This window comes from Fulmarus glacialis, unplaced genomic scaffold (genome assembly GCF_000690835.1).
Source record: "Fulmarus glacialis isolate BGI_N327 unplaced genomic scaffold, ASM69083v1 scaffold15424, whole genome shotgun sequence".
Taxonomy (NCBI): domain Eukaryota; kingdom Metazoa; phylum Chordata; class Aves; order Procellariiformes; family Procellariidae; genus Fulmarus; species Fulmarus glacialis.
The window spans coordinates 1,293-14,651 of NW_009209046.1; positions in this window are offsets into that span (position 1 = coordinate 1,293).

The following is a 13,359-nucleotide window of genomic DNA, read 5'->3' on the forward strand; positions in this document are numbered from 1 at the left end:
TTTTTCCAGTATATTTAAGATGCTCAGCCATAAAGAGTGGTGTTGTGTGTAATCTGCATCTTGTCTAGACAGGTACTGGTGTCTTCCCAAACATTTTCTACAATGGCAACTAGAGATGCTTTAGACTCCACCGCAAAAAGCTTAACCATTCCAACCACTTTCTACCAATACTTTGAAAATAAAGTTTTTGAAACTTGTCCTCTTAAAATTATTCCTCTGGAGTATGTGATTGGAGGGAAGGGGGTTTCACTGAAAATAAGCAGCTATGCAAAATAAATAGTAAACCTTTTCCAGTTAAGAGGCAAATAGACACCAGGACATGTTAACTGACTATTTCTACTTGCCTCCACAACAGCAAATGTTGAAATTTGTCATTATACCATGAAAAAATCTTTAAGTATTCCTGATCGTCTGCCCAAATTTTGCCTTTTTTCATTTTTTTCTAGCTTCCACGCATGCTGTTAGCTGTTTATCTATTACAACATTTAGTAAAGATCATTATGAATTATTTCAGTTCTTTTTGTAGCTAGTCAATAACATATTTTTGTTACATTTCCTCCAGGTCTGGGTTTATTGTTGGCATTAGAGTGGACAGATTTCAGATGAATTTAGTTCACACAAGCTTAGAAATGTGGGCTGGAAGGGCCACTGGTGGTCATTCAGTCTCATTTCCTACTTGAAGTAAGACTATTTCTCAGACTAAGTCACATCAGTCACAGCTTTTTCTAGCCAAGTCTTGAAAACCTCCATGGACTGAGAGACGTCTCTGGGCAACCTGTTGCAGTGCTGCACTAGTTTTTGCTAGCAAAACCATGCTTTCTAATACCCCTAATGTACAAGCTGAACCTCCCAAGCCACAATTTCTGGTCACTGTCTCTGTTACATCATCTAGCACTACCAAGAATTGGTCTGTCATCTTTGTAATTACCCTCCAAGTAGTGATAGGTATCTGTTAGATCACCCCTTAGCCTTCTCTTCCCAAGATTAAGTAAATCCTTCTGCCTTTCTTCACAGCATATATGCCGTAGGCCCCTTGTCCTGTTGGTAACCCTCCACTGGACCCTTTCTATTTTGTCCACATCCTTCTTGAAGGGAGATGAATAAAACTGGAGGCAATAATCCAGAGCGAGCCTCAGCAGCACAGAATAGTGTGTGATAATAAATTTCCTTGACCTGCTGGCTATAGTCCTCCTAAAGTAGCCAAGCACATCACCCAGGTTTGCCTAATGTGAAACAAAAGCGCTCTTAGCCAGTCTGTTCCCAGCCATACCAGTGCAAGGGTTTCTTTCACTTTTCTTTATTGAAACTTATGAGCTACCTGTTGGCCCAGTTCTTAAATTTATCGGGATCTTTCTGCGCTGAGGTTCTGCAATTCATTGTGTCAGCCACTTAACCTTGGTTAGTGCCACATTTCAATTATGTTGCTCGCATCTAGAGATCCTCTCCTTTGAATCCCCCACAGCTCTGCTACTATTGAATTAAACCTCCTCTCATCCATGTGGTATACAATCCCTCATGGTTAATGACATACATGGGAACTTTGAATGAACAGAATGTATAAATCATTTGCCTTCTTGTTCTTCACAGATTTTGTCAGTGCTTGAGAAAGAAAACAAGCCCATTCCCATTGGGTGAAATAGAAATTGGATGTAGACTACATGCAAAGAAGGATAGATACCTGTAATTTATGGAAAAATGCCTTTGATAACGCGGGCTGGATATTTTCTATAGCAAACTTGGGCACTTGCTAACTCATTTATTATTAATGTGCTTTTCCAATATACGTTAATGTAATTTCCTTTACAAGTTGCACACTCTGGATCTTCCTACTTTTCCTATATGGGAGAACAATAGCAGGAAGGAGAAATATGTGTGTATTATTTAAACTGAGGAAGGGACAGGTGCAAAATTAAGTGACTTCTAGTTCAATAGCACAAAATGTTTACACAAATTCAAATGGGAACCACTTAGATATGTTCTAAGAAGATATTTGCAAGAACTGATGTCAAGGATAATGACACATGAGCTACTATTCTAATACTTTTACTGCAACGTACAAGGAAGTAACTACAATATCCTGAGAAAGAATGCAGTGGAGATTTGTTAGAGCACATCAGGCATTTATGAGGTCACATGGATGTTGGAGACAGGGCAAACATTTCTGAGGTTTGATGAATCAGATATTTGGGGCAATTATTTCACTTGGTCCCCCTAACATCACACAACTATTATTAACATTTGTAAACCTGTGTGGCTCTCCTTCATTATAGGAATGTTGTAAGGAAAAAAATGGACTATCCACACTGTTCTATGTGTTTTGTAATAATAATAATTTATGTTGGGTATTCAAATATATACTTGAAATGTTCATTTGAATAATTTCAACAAAAGTTTTAATAGCGGCTTGCAAACAGGCATTTTATTATTAGAGTGACCTGGGGCATTTTACAAAGTGTACATAAGTGTCATTAGTTCTATCTTTACTTTTAAATGACAGGACTTCATTTTCAGCTAGTTCCAGTGACTCACCACATCTAGCCTTAGCTGACAGATTGGAAGTATTTTCTAGCTAAACTGCTCTTTGGCAGAAAACTAAATTTTTGATGAAATTTTCCTCCAAAGATTTTCTGTCTTCCATGAAGAAGGATAAACTTTTTTTTGGCCGAATCATGGAATTCCTTGAAATCAGTAAAGGTTTTCTTTGGGGTTGAAGTTTATTATATTTCAGCTGAAATTAAAGACTTGTTTTCTGAATGGTGTCTTTGCAAAGTATTGTCTATCAGCAACAAATAAATGACATCTTCTATCATACATCTTGGCTCTGCAAGCACAATACATAATTTTCTTTCTTTTCAGAGGAGAAGAGCACATAGTGCCTTCCCAGAGACTTCAGCCAGCTAGGGATCCTGGCCAGTAGAGAAAAATAACATTCTGACTGAAAAATCTGTTTCAAATGTGACTGTGTTGTACCACCTAGCAGGAGCCATAAGACAGTGCAGGTCCTCCTTTCACTCATTTGACATGATCTTTGAGTTTTCAAACAGTACCAGATCAACTACACAACAGAAACCAGAAGGTTTAACTGACTATGAATAACAGGGTCAAAACTACTGGCTGAAAAGAAACAGGCAAAAATCAATAAATCAATATGAATCTTTAGCAGCTCAAAGGTCACTGCCACTAAAACCAACTGACACCTATGATGAGATGACTGCACCACACTTTGCAATGTTTTTGACATGGTCTCCCATAGTATCCTAGTACCCAAATTGGTGAGCTAGGGATTGGATACGCAAATGGCCAAGTAAGTGGAAAATTGGCAGGATTGCTGGGCTCAAGGGTTGTGTGACCGTGAGTACAAAGTCCAGCTGTTGGCTGGTTACTCACTGTGTCCCTCAGGGACAGATACGGAGACCCATACAGTTTAACATCTCTGTTAATGACCTGGATGATAGGAAGTTCACCCTCAGCAAGCCTGCCAGTGATACCAAGCCAGGGCATGGTAGATATGCTGGAGAGCAGGCTGGGAGGAACCTGAAATTCTCAACAGGCTGGAGAAATGGGGTGGTAGGTGCCTCAGGAACAAGTACAAGTCCGAAGTCCTGGTAGAGAATAATGTCCTGCAACACTACAGAGAGTGGGATGAATGGTTGGAAATTAATTTCACAGACAACATTTAAGTGCTATCTGCAACTGCCTCACGGGAAGATACAGAGAAGTCAGAGCCAGACTCTTCCTGGACATGCACAGTGACAGAACTGGAGGCAACAGGCACAAATCAGAACATGGGAATAAGAAACAATATTCATTGGAAAATTTCCATTGCACTGGAACAGGTTTCCCCGAAAGACTGTGGAGTCTCCATCCTTGGGAGATACTCAAAACTCACCTGGTCAATGTCCTTAACGATCTGATCTAGTTGGACCCATTTTGAACAAAAAGTTGAACCAGAGGACCTCCAGAGGTCCCTTCCAACCTCAGTTATCCTGTGATTCTCCAATTCTATAGATACTGTGCCCTTTTAAACTGCTGAAGTTGTTAATACAACATATCTATTTTCCTTTGTCAGTCAGACAAGTTGTAATTTCCATGGTAACAAGGGGAATTCCTCTTTCTCAATTTTTCCTACTTGTTAGATTAATTACCATATTTTAAGAAGGTGGAGGAATTCCTGATTACTACACGATTATCTTTTTTTTTCACCATGCTGTACTATTCAGTTACTCTATCAGATGGGGATTTTGGAAGACAACGTTCAGCAAATTGTCTGCGTAGTGGCTGTTGGTGTCAGTAAAAAACGTGGAGAGACATTTCATCTTCTGCATCTCACTTATTGCACAAAAGTAGCTAGAGAAAAGGAAACCACTCTCATCTGCTTTACCAGAGTCTGATGAGCAACCTGCCACATGAGAACAACCCAACTTCAAATGAGTTATTCCTGGTTTACACCATAAGAAGGCAATCAAGTTCATCATACGAAGACAACCAAGTTATATTCCTGGGTTTAAAACCACTAACAAGAACCACAAGTAGTTAAATGTTTAACATGTCTTGCTGTGGAGAGGAGCAATTAGGCTTTGGATATCTACTGAAATCTCTTATTCCATTGCTCTGACTTTGTGTTGCTTTTTAACTGATTTAGAAAGATACTTAGTTTCAGCAGTGTCTGCTGTGCTGTAAAATGAAGGCTTCACTAACTGCTGTTTACCTTAATAGTTTTCAGATTGCATCCCACATAAGTACAAAAAGGGAAACATCAACTATATTTATGATGTCGAGAAAGACAACATTTTTTTCCTTAAGCTTTCATCTTGTTTGCTCCCTTAAAAACACTAAAAATGAATAGAAAAGAATTTCCTGGGGAAAACTCTGAAACACTTAGATAAAATAGAAGGAAATGACAGTGAAAGAGAATGACAGGCCTGTGTGTCATGGATGGGGGTGGGAGACTTGAAATTATGAAGTAGAGGGTAAGAAGCAAAGTGTTTCTTCGTAGTCAGTGGCTAAAAAGTCATGACATTGTTAATCGTTTGCATAGGACAAGAAATGTGCATGGCTCTGTGCTGTGAAAGATAAACAAATAGACGGATCTGTCATGGGTTTACATTTTAAAGGAAGGGGAAAAGTCAAAGGAACACAGTACTGCACATGTAACCATCACAGCTTTCAAGTTTTAGAGAACAGTTGAAGTTTTTATAAGGTCAGGAGTAGCTACAGTTGAGAAGCAGTTTCTGGGTAACTTCTGTCAGAAAAAACTGTTTCAAATCAACTTATTTCTCTCCTGCAAAGCTGTATTGATTTCAGTGAAAATTTCTGCAGTCAGAAAGGGGTTTACTTCAGAAGAGATTCAGATTACATTTTGGAATCTATTCTGAAAAAAACAATTGTTATTTGATATCATTAGATGATATTACACAAGTAACGTAAGTTGTGCTTCTAAATGTTTCTGGGCACCTGTAACCTTATGTTTCTTGCCATGACTAGCTCTTCATTTGTCTAGTGTAACATGTGACTTAGATTTGATGTATACTGAAACATTTTGGGGAGAAGAAGATGGCATATATGCTACTTTTATCTTTATCCAGGTAAGTTGGCTGCTCACTAGGAAGCCAATCTCCTTGCATAGCCAGCAGAGAAAGAGAGGTAAGCGTCTTTTTTTCTGTGATGGTGATTCACAAGAACAGAGAGAGCATATCTGGAGGCTGAGACAATTACTGCCCTCCGTTTGCTAAAAGGGATCCTACAAAATCTTGAACTTGGAAAGCATTTTTCTAAGGCAATGTGTCAAATTACTTTTCAGTGACACAAACAATAAAACAAACATCAAACTGCCACTCTCATTAAAAGTGGATTTCAGGCAGCTTTAGGACCAACCAAGCAGCTTGCTCATGCCGCTTTCCCACTGATGAATTAAGTCAACTCTCCTATTTGATTCCTAAACTGGACTAGCTAGGGATATGCCATGCTCCCAAGCAGTGAAGTATTTACTAAATCACAGTGTTAGTGAGTCACATCTAACAATCGCTGCTGCTAAGAGCAAATTTGGCAGAGGAATCGCATTGTTATACCCTTCTGTTTTGTATATCATCAGTTAGAGTTATTTTTCAGAACAATGCTGAATGCCTATTACATATTGCTTCAAGCATGTCAGTATATATTAATATTACACTGACCAGCCATATTTCATTTTCATGGATGTCATTAAAGGAGTCAGGGAGGTAATATTTATGTTTTAGACATACAAGGTAACCCTCAGGGATGTGAAACCAAATTAATTTTGAACTTAGGTAAACTGCATTTAATTCCTTTTTGTATCTTGTTTTTAAGAATTAAATTTTTATGTAGCTTAGTTCAAATTCAAATTTGAATTCAAAGGGAATTTAATCAAACCAAATTCACGCTACCTTAGCACCTAACAATCTAAAGCTGTAAGAATGCTCCACTTTTAATGCACAACTTTATATAATTCAGATTCATCTTCTCAATTCTGATCATGTTATCAACCTGCCAGTTAAATTCCTGCATATTCTAACTTGTTTTCTTTTAATAAATACAACACTTTTAGGCTAGAACATGCTGGTAGCTGTCAGGGTTCATAATTTTGACATATTGGTGATCTCAAACCTCAGTATAGCTGGCTAGTAGAGTCTCACATAACTTCACTGAGAAAATAATTAAGTACCCTTTGCTTAGCAACAAATGAAACAGTAGAAACTGCTACCCAAGTCACAGACCAGCAAGGTGCTAAGGAAAGCCTGGACTACACCAGTCAAAAAGCTTTATCTGGGACATTCTGCAAACACAGACGATGGGTTTAGACTAGATCATAAAGGTGCATATGTGTGAGTGTGAAGTGAACCTAAAAAAAATGCTGTCAAAAAAGAGCCAGGGCCAGCCAAGGAAGTACCAGCAGCATGGCCCTGGAAGAAATCCAAAGAGAGAAAGAAAGTTCTAATTTTGGACAGAATGTTGGCTCAAAACAGATTTGATTTTCTGAACAAAGAAACTGCCTCCTGTTGTTTGTCCCTACTGTATTCAAAGAAACAGAATTCTGTGTACTTTCTTTGTAAACAGAGAGCAACACACATCCCAAATCTCAAACTCTCCAGATTTAACTTGTTTTACATCAAGAGTTTTGGCTGAAAGCAGAATTGTATGCCTGGGGTACTTGATATTTGGTTCATAGCTACTGTTTTTCTAAAATCTGCTGCCTTTGTTAACTCTTATTCCCCACTTCTTTTGCACAGCTACAAGTGGGTATTGATCTTTGGCAGAAAAAACTGTAAAATCAAAAATCTAAACACTACTTGGTTTTAATCCTTGCATATTGTGCATTGATGTAAATATCAGAAAAAGTCACCATATCTTTCTCCCCCTGCACTGCTCCCTGGTGATGTGAAGCACCCCTCCAGAAAGGCGTAGAGTCATATAATAATTTGCATTGGAAAAGACCTTTAAGATCATCGAGTCCAACTGTAAACCTAACGCTGCCAAGTCCACCAAATGAGGGTTTGAGTTCAAGTTCCAGGGAGAATGTTTTCACCAAAACACCATGTTACTGTGGAGAGAAGAGGGGGGAAACAATTGCTTTGCAGGGTGGATACGCTGAGGCTTGCAGTTACTCTGAATAACTCATTATTGTGCACGTGTGTTAAATCCATACCGTGCGGACTCAGTGACACCACTTAATTTTTGTTTTCGCTAATTCATAAAATTTTTGTGGGAATCCCTAGCATAGGCTTTGATGGCTATTGACGCAGAGCTAAACAGCCCCAGTTCCCTCAGCCGCTCCTCATAAGACTTGTTCTCTAGACCCTTCACCAACTTCGTTGCCCTTCTCTGGACACGCTCCAGCACCTCAGTGTTCTTCTTGTAGTGAGGGGCCCAAAACTGAACACAGTAGTCGAGGTGCAGCCTCACCAGGGCCGAGTACAGGGGCACAATCACCTCCCTACTCCTGCTGTCCACGCTATTTCTGATACAGGCCAGGATGCCGTTGGCCTTCTTGGCCACCTGGGCACACTGCCGGCTCATGTTCAGCCGGCTGTCAACCAGCACCCCCAGGTCCTTTTCCTCTGGGCAGCTTTCCAGCCACTCTTCCCCAAGCCTGTAGTAAGATATGAAAGATGCTCATGGGAGCCTGACTTAAAAATGCCACAGTCACAATGATGAAGCAGCTTGGAGGGGAAATTATTCTGCCTGAAGCATGATATTCTTCTATGAATACTCTTACCTTATTCCAAAAATTCTTATCTGTCTGGCTTAGACAAATACACCGTACACCATGGAGCCTACAATTGGGTGTTAACGAACTTCCAATTATTTTAATTTCCCTAAACGCTTTCTTATCACTGACTTTGATTTCCAGTTACTCAGCCAAACAGTATGGTAGACCTCCAACGTCTACCACCTTGCTTTCAGAGTTGGAGTATAAACCAGTCCCACCCAGCTACATCCATGATACAACAGTGTAACAAACAGTGTAACAAACTGTGAGAATGAGTGAAAATTATGAGAGTGTGAGGGCATGAGCAGTAACAGATCATTTTTATTTCAGTTGGAAGCTAAAATATAGGCTCCGCATTTCTTTCCTCCTGCTATTCCAAGCCTCTTCTTCCCCTTCAAGAAAGGAGCTAAGGAGAGCCTTATACAAACACATGGCTTGTATCGGTGCCTTGGTGTTCTTAGATGGGACAGATAGTTCTTCTAGCTTGCTGTCCTTCAGGAATAATATTGCTCAATAGCTCAAGTGACCAGACTAACACAAACTATTGCAGGCTGATGTAGCCTTTTTTTTAAATAGGATTAAGAGTTTCCATGAGGACGGAAAGGGAGAGGAAGAAAGTGATCTCATATAACCAGTTTAACCCGCAGATGATGAAGTCCTTTCTGATAGGTTAGCATTCTTGACAGCAAGATGAATGTAATCAAATTCTCCAGTGGCACCTTGAATTCCAACTTAGACTACCACCTCCCCTGGCCCATTTTATTTACCAAGGATTTCCAGATAACACATTTGAATCTGAATATGGGGTAAGTGCTGCTATAGGAGCTGTTACAGCAATTCTGTATTGCAAGAATTCCTTTCTGTCTTTCCAGGATTTGCCATGGGTAATGATGGTTTTTGTTGCTGGCTAGCACAATGAAGCTGAAGTACAGCCTTGGGTTAAGACCCATATCTTTACAGGATCAAATTGTTCTTTATCTATCTGGGCATCTTTGACTGCCTGCACTGCTGCTCAGGCAGAAGAAGAAGGAAGTTTGCATGTCAGGAAGATTGCTTCCTATTGCAGCATGAATAACCCAACTGGTAGCAAGTTGGCTGTGTGCCATTCAAAATTGAACAGCCAAGTCAAACTGGGTCAGGTTTGCACTTTACCAGGGCAATGCTGTCTAGTCAGACACCAGCACAGGAGCATTTTCAGATCAGAGTCTGCTCAGCCACGGGAGGAGGAAAAGAGAGCAAAGGAAGTTTCGCTGTCAGAAACCTTGTTTTATCTTCTGTTGTAAATAGCCAACTGGCAGCTGGTCAGGCATTCAAAGTTGAAAGGTCTAGTGGCACCTGTTTTAGGTACATCCCTTTCTGAGTTAATGGGCTGAAAGCATAAGCATCATGCAGCAGCCTTAACTGACAGCTAAAGCCGTTTTCCATTTCAGCTGTGCAGTGGACTACGTTGATCTGTAAGTTCTGCGTGTACGCCCTGCTTATGGGCACACAGCTCAGGTTGATATTGTCATCACTGGTAGATGAGGCAACCGCTGTTCTGGCTGTCAGGCCCAATCTGCTGCCCATTAAAGACACAGAACAGACCTGGGATGCTGTTCACAAGTGCTGAACGGGCTCCATAAAGTCCTCTTTACTCTCTTACGTGTTACAATTGGTTTGTGGTAAGTCAGTTCTGAAAGTCACTTCAACTTTCCTGTGGATCATGGTTTTAAAATTTACCCTTTTAAAAACAACATCCCCGAGATGGCTAAAGACAAGAGAATTAAAACTTTCATTTGAAGGTGGAGAGTTCAATCACATCCACCATAAATATGATGTTACTATTACTTTCTTGCAAGTGAACCTTAACATGTGCTTCAGCTGCACTTTTAGGCAGCATGCAGTTTTACTCTATATTTTCATTTGGTCTTATAGTCTGGCTAACATAACCACCTACTGCTTCCCACCTGAAAAGATGATGTGCCAGTTGCATCTGCCTACAGGAAAGAATAAAAAACAAGCAAATGGAAGAAAGAGCAGAAGGGAAAAAAAGATTGCTAGAAAAGACATGGAGCACAGTCTGATGGCACTTCATGCCAGTGATGCTATTCCTCCTCTTACAAAGGTGAGCTCCGTAATAACAAAATGTATACCCTAACAGAACATAATTCAGGTTGTAAAGTCAAAGACCCAAAGGTTTGCATAAGACAAAGTAGCGAAGGTGTAAGGAGGAGGGTTGTGACCAGGAGAGGAATGGGTTCGAGCACCTCCATCAGTGTGGAAACAAAGTGAGCTCACCCACTCATTGAAGGAGATTCGTCAGTGGGAGCAGTGAGGTGGAGAGTGGCAGTCAGGGGGTCCAGAGGGAAGAAGTCCTGTTTCTCCAGTGCTTGGAGGAAAAACTGAGGGTTTGATGTGTAACTTTGCTTTAAAGGTGTTAGAAACCTGTAACAAAAAATGAGAAGAGGAGCGTAAGGACTGGCTATCCTTGTCAGATGGTTACTGGAGATGTTATGAGAGGGGCTTGTACCCTGCAGTGGTGAAGGACCTCAGAAAATGGAGGTAGGGCTAAGGGCAGGGAGAAGCTAGAAGAAGTGAAATACACAACTGTCTCTCAGTTATGACTGCATTTTTCTCCCCTGATGAGTTCAAGGTCTGGTTTTCAACTGAGCTGGCTGCTCCCGAGAGTATTCCTGCTCTCCTGAAAGGCACATTTCTTAAAATAATTCCTGCCAATGCACAGAGCACGTTGAAACAAGACCCTCTCTTTTGCATTCACTCAGATTGAGCTTTATAGGAGAAAGTGTAAGTGGTTACTCATGGTAATGGTGATGCACAGATGTAGTGTAGTCCCTTTTTGTACACCCTTTACATCCCTTTCTCCCACCAGTGGGAGGCTGACCCCAGTGCCCCAACCTCGCTGTGGGCCACTGGCAGCTGTGGCGCAGCCACCTCAGTCCTGGGAGCCGTTGGGTCCATTTGAAGCTTGTCACCCTCTAACATGGTGGGGAAAAGCCTCACGTCTCTCCTCGAAAACTGACCGGAATGTCTTGCACCCTACAAGATCAATATTGAAAGCTTTTGCTCAGTAACCAGTTTGTAAAATGCAGTGGTCAGAGGTACCAGCCAAGGAGACGCCTTGGCTGGAGAGGACAGGGCTGCAGTTGAGGGAGGTGTGGTTGCTTTGACGGCCTTGCCTCTGGGCATGCTCCTCTGTAACTGATTCAGAAAGCGGCAGGAGGGTCAGTAATGTGAAAGTACAACATAACAAAAAAACTGCAGAATAAGGCTTGAAAAGCTACATATTTAATTAAATGGTTTTGGAGGTTTTCAGATTTGAACAGTGTAGGATAGCTTTCTATTTGCTGGGCAACTACGCCTTATCTTCATGTTAACATCATAAAGAAACTCTAAAACGAAAGAAATTTTAGGGATGTTCAATATACAGGTTGGAAGGTGTTTAATACTGGTAAGATTATCTATTTTTTTAATCAACCTAAATCTCTAAAATGATTATGCTATCTTTCCCTGCTCCCCTAACTTTTTTTTTGTATGACTCGTGGCAATTCAGGTTGAGATTTTAAGGTCAAAAGTTGAAGACAGTTGAAAACAAAAAATTAAAATGGAGAAAATCTTCTGATGTACAAGCAAATGCTCCTCTCCTTTTGACAATACTGTAATTGAGGTGCTTGAGCTGCAGAAAAGAGAAGGTGGCAGATTATTTTTGGCAAAGGGATCTTTAACTGTGCACTTACAAACCTGCATTTGCACAACAAGAGCAAGTCTAGGTTTGCTGACTGATCTGCTTTATGAAACTGTTGTTTTGGGATGATATGAACGGGATGAGACCACCCTTCATATCTGGATTGGCAGGATTTTATGGTTGCTGTCAATCCAAAGGGATTTTTTTCACGTGTCTTTGAAAGAACTCACATATGGAAATAGCTGCATTATAAATATGCTCTGGCTGACTAGACTGCTAATCCACGGGATATAAAGACAAAAGGGAGATTAACAATCTTTGTCCAATATGAGTGAATCTGTATGTTCCCACTGCCTGCTGTTACTCACATATTCACTCCGTAATCTGAAAAGTGCAAACCCTGAAACACTGAAATAGTTTTTAAAATTAATCTAAAAATGTTTAAATCTGCCTCTTGCTTAGAAGCGAGGACTAATGTGCCATACTTACAGTGCTGGCTCTTGGAAATTATATTAAGTGCACCTGGGTCTGTCATTCTGCCTGCTTGTCTATCATACTGGGGTATTCTTTTTTCTTTCAAGCATTTCATAAGAGGAGGATGGAAATGGCTCTGCTGCAGTGGTGTCAGAGTAGATCACCCTGAACACTTAGGGTCCCCTGAAGGAAGCTGATCAGGGGTCTATGCACTAGGGTCCTAATGAGTTAATCAGGAAAAGTAAAATGTAAAAAAAAAGGAAACATTTTTTTTAAATACAAAATAAAAAAACAGAAGCATAAGAGAAAAATTAAAAGCCATCCCCTGATGAAAGTTTTTATTAAACTGGGATTAACTACATTGCAAGTTCTGAAATGATCGTATGAAGCAGACACCAGCAAAACTAATGCGACTCTGAAATATTTCCTACAGACCTGTCTGGTTAGACTTCCAAGATAGATTGTACTAGGCACAATCCTGTTTCAATTTTAGTGTCACTTTCTTCACAGCAAGACTTCACCATTGTTGTCTATTTTCGTTATATTTATGTGGCTAGCTGGAGAGTTGATTCTCTCTCTTGTACAAATGCTTTATATACTTATTTTAAAAAAAATCATCTTGGCCTATGAAACAAATAAAAAAGATCAAGAGTTAGTGTTTCAAGAAAAGTCCTATAGCTTGTAGTAGAAAATGGCAAGGTCTGTAAAGAATTAAGCAGCTTGCAGAATTCCCTAGCAAGATATCACTCTGTATTGATAGATATTTTTCTGGGTTTATATTTGCCAATTATCCTGCTAAACTATATTTCTTTTAGAGAAATATAGTTCTGTGACTCCTTGTCTGTCATCCTTATACTGATCCCATTTTATAACAGCTCTCCATAAGGTAGAAATACATTTCTTGTTTTCACATAACTCCATCATTCTCATTTTACTGCACCCCGTCTTTTAGATAGCTAATTATTGTCTTGATCAT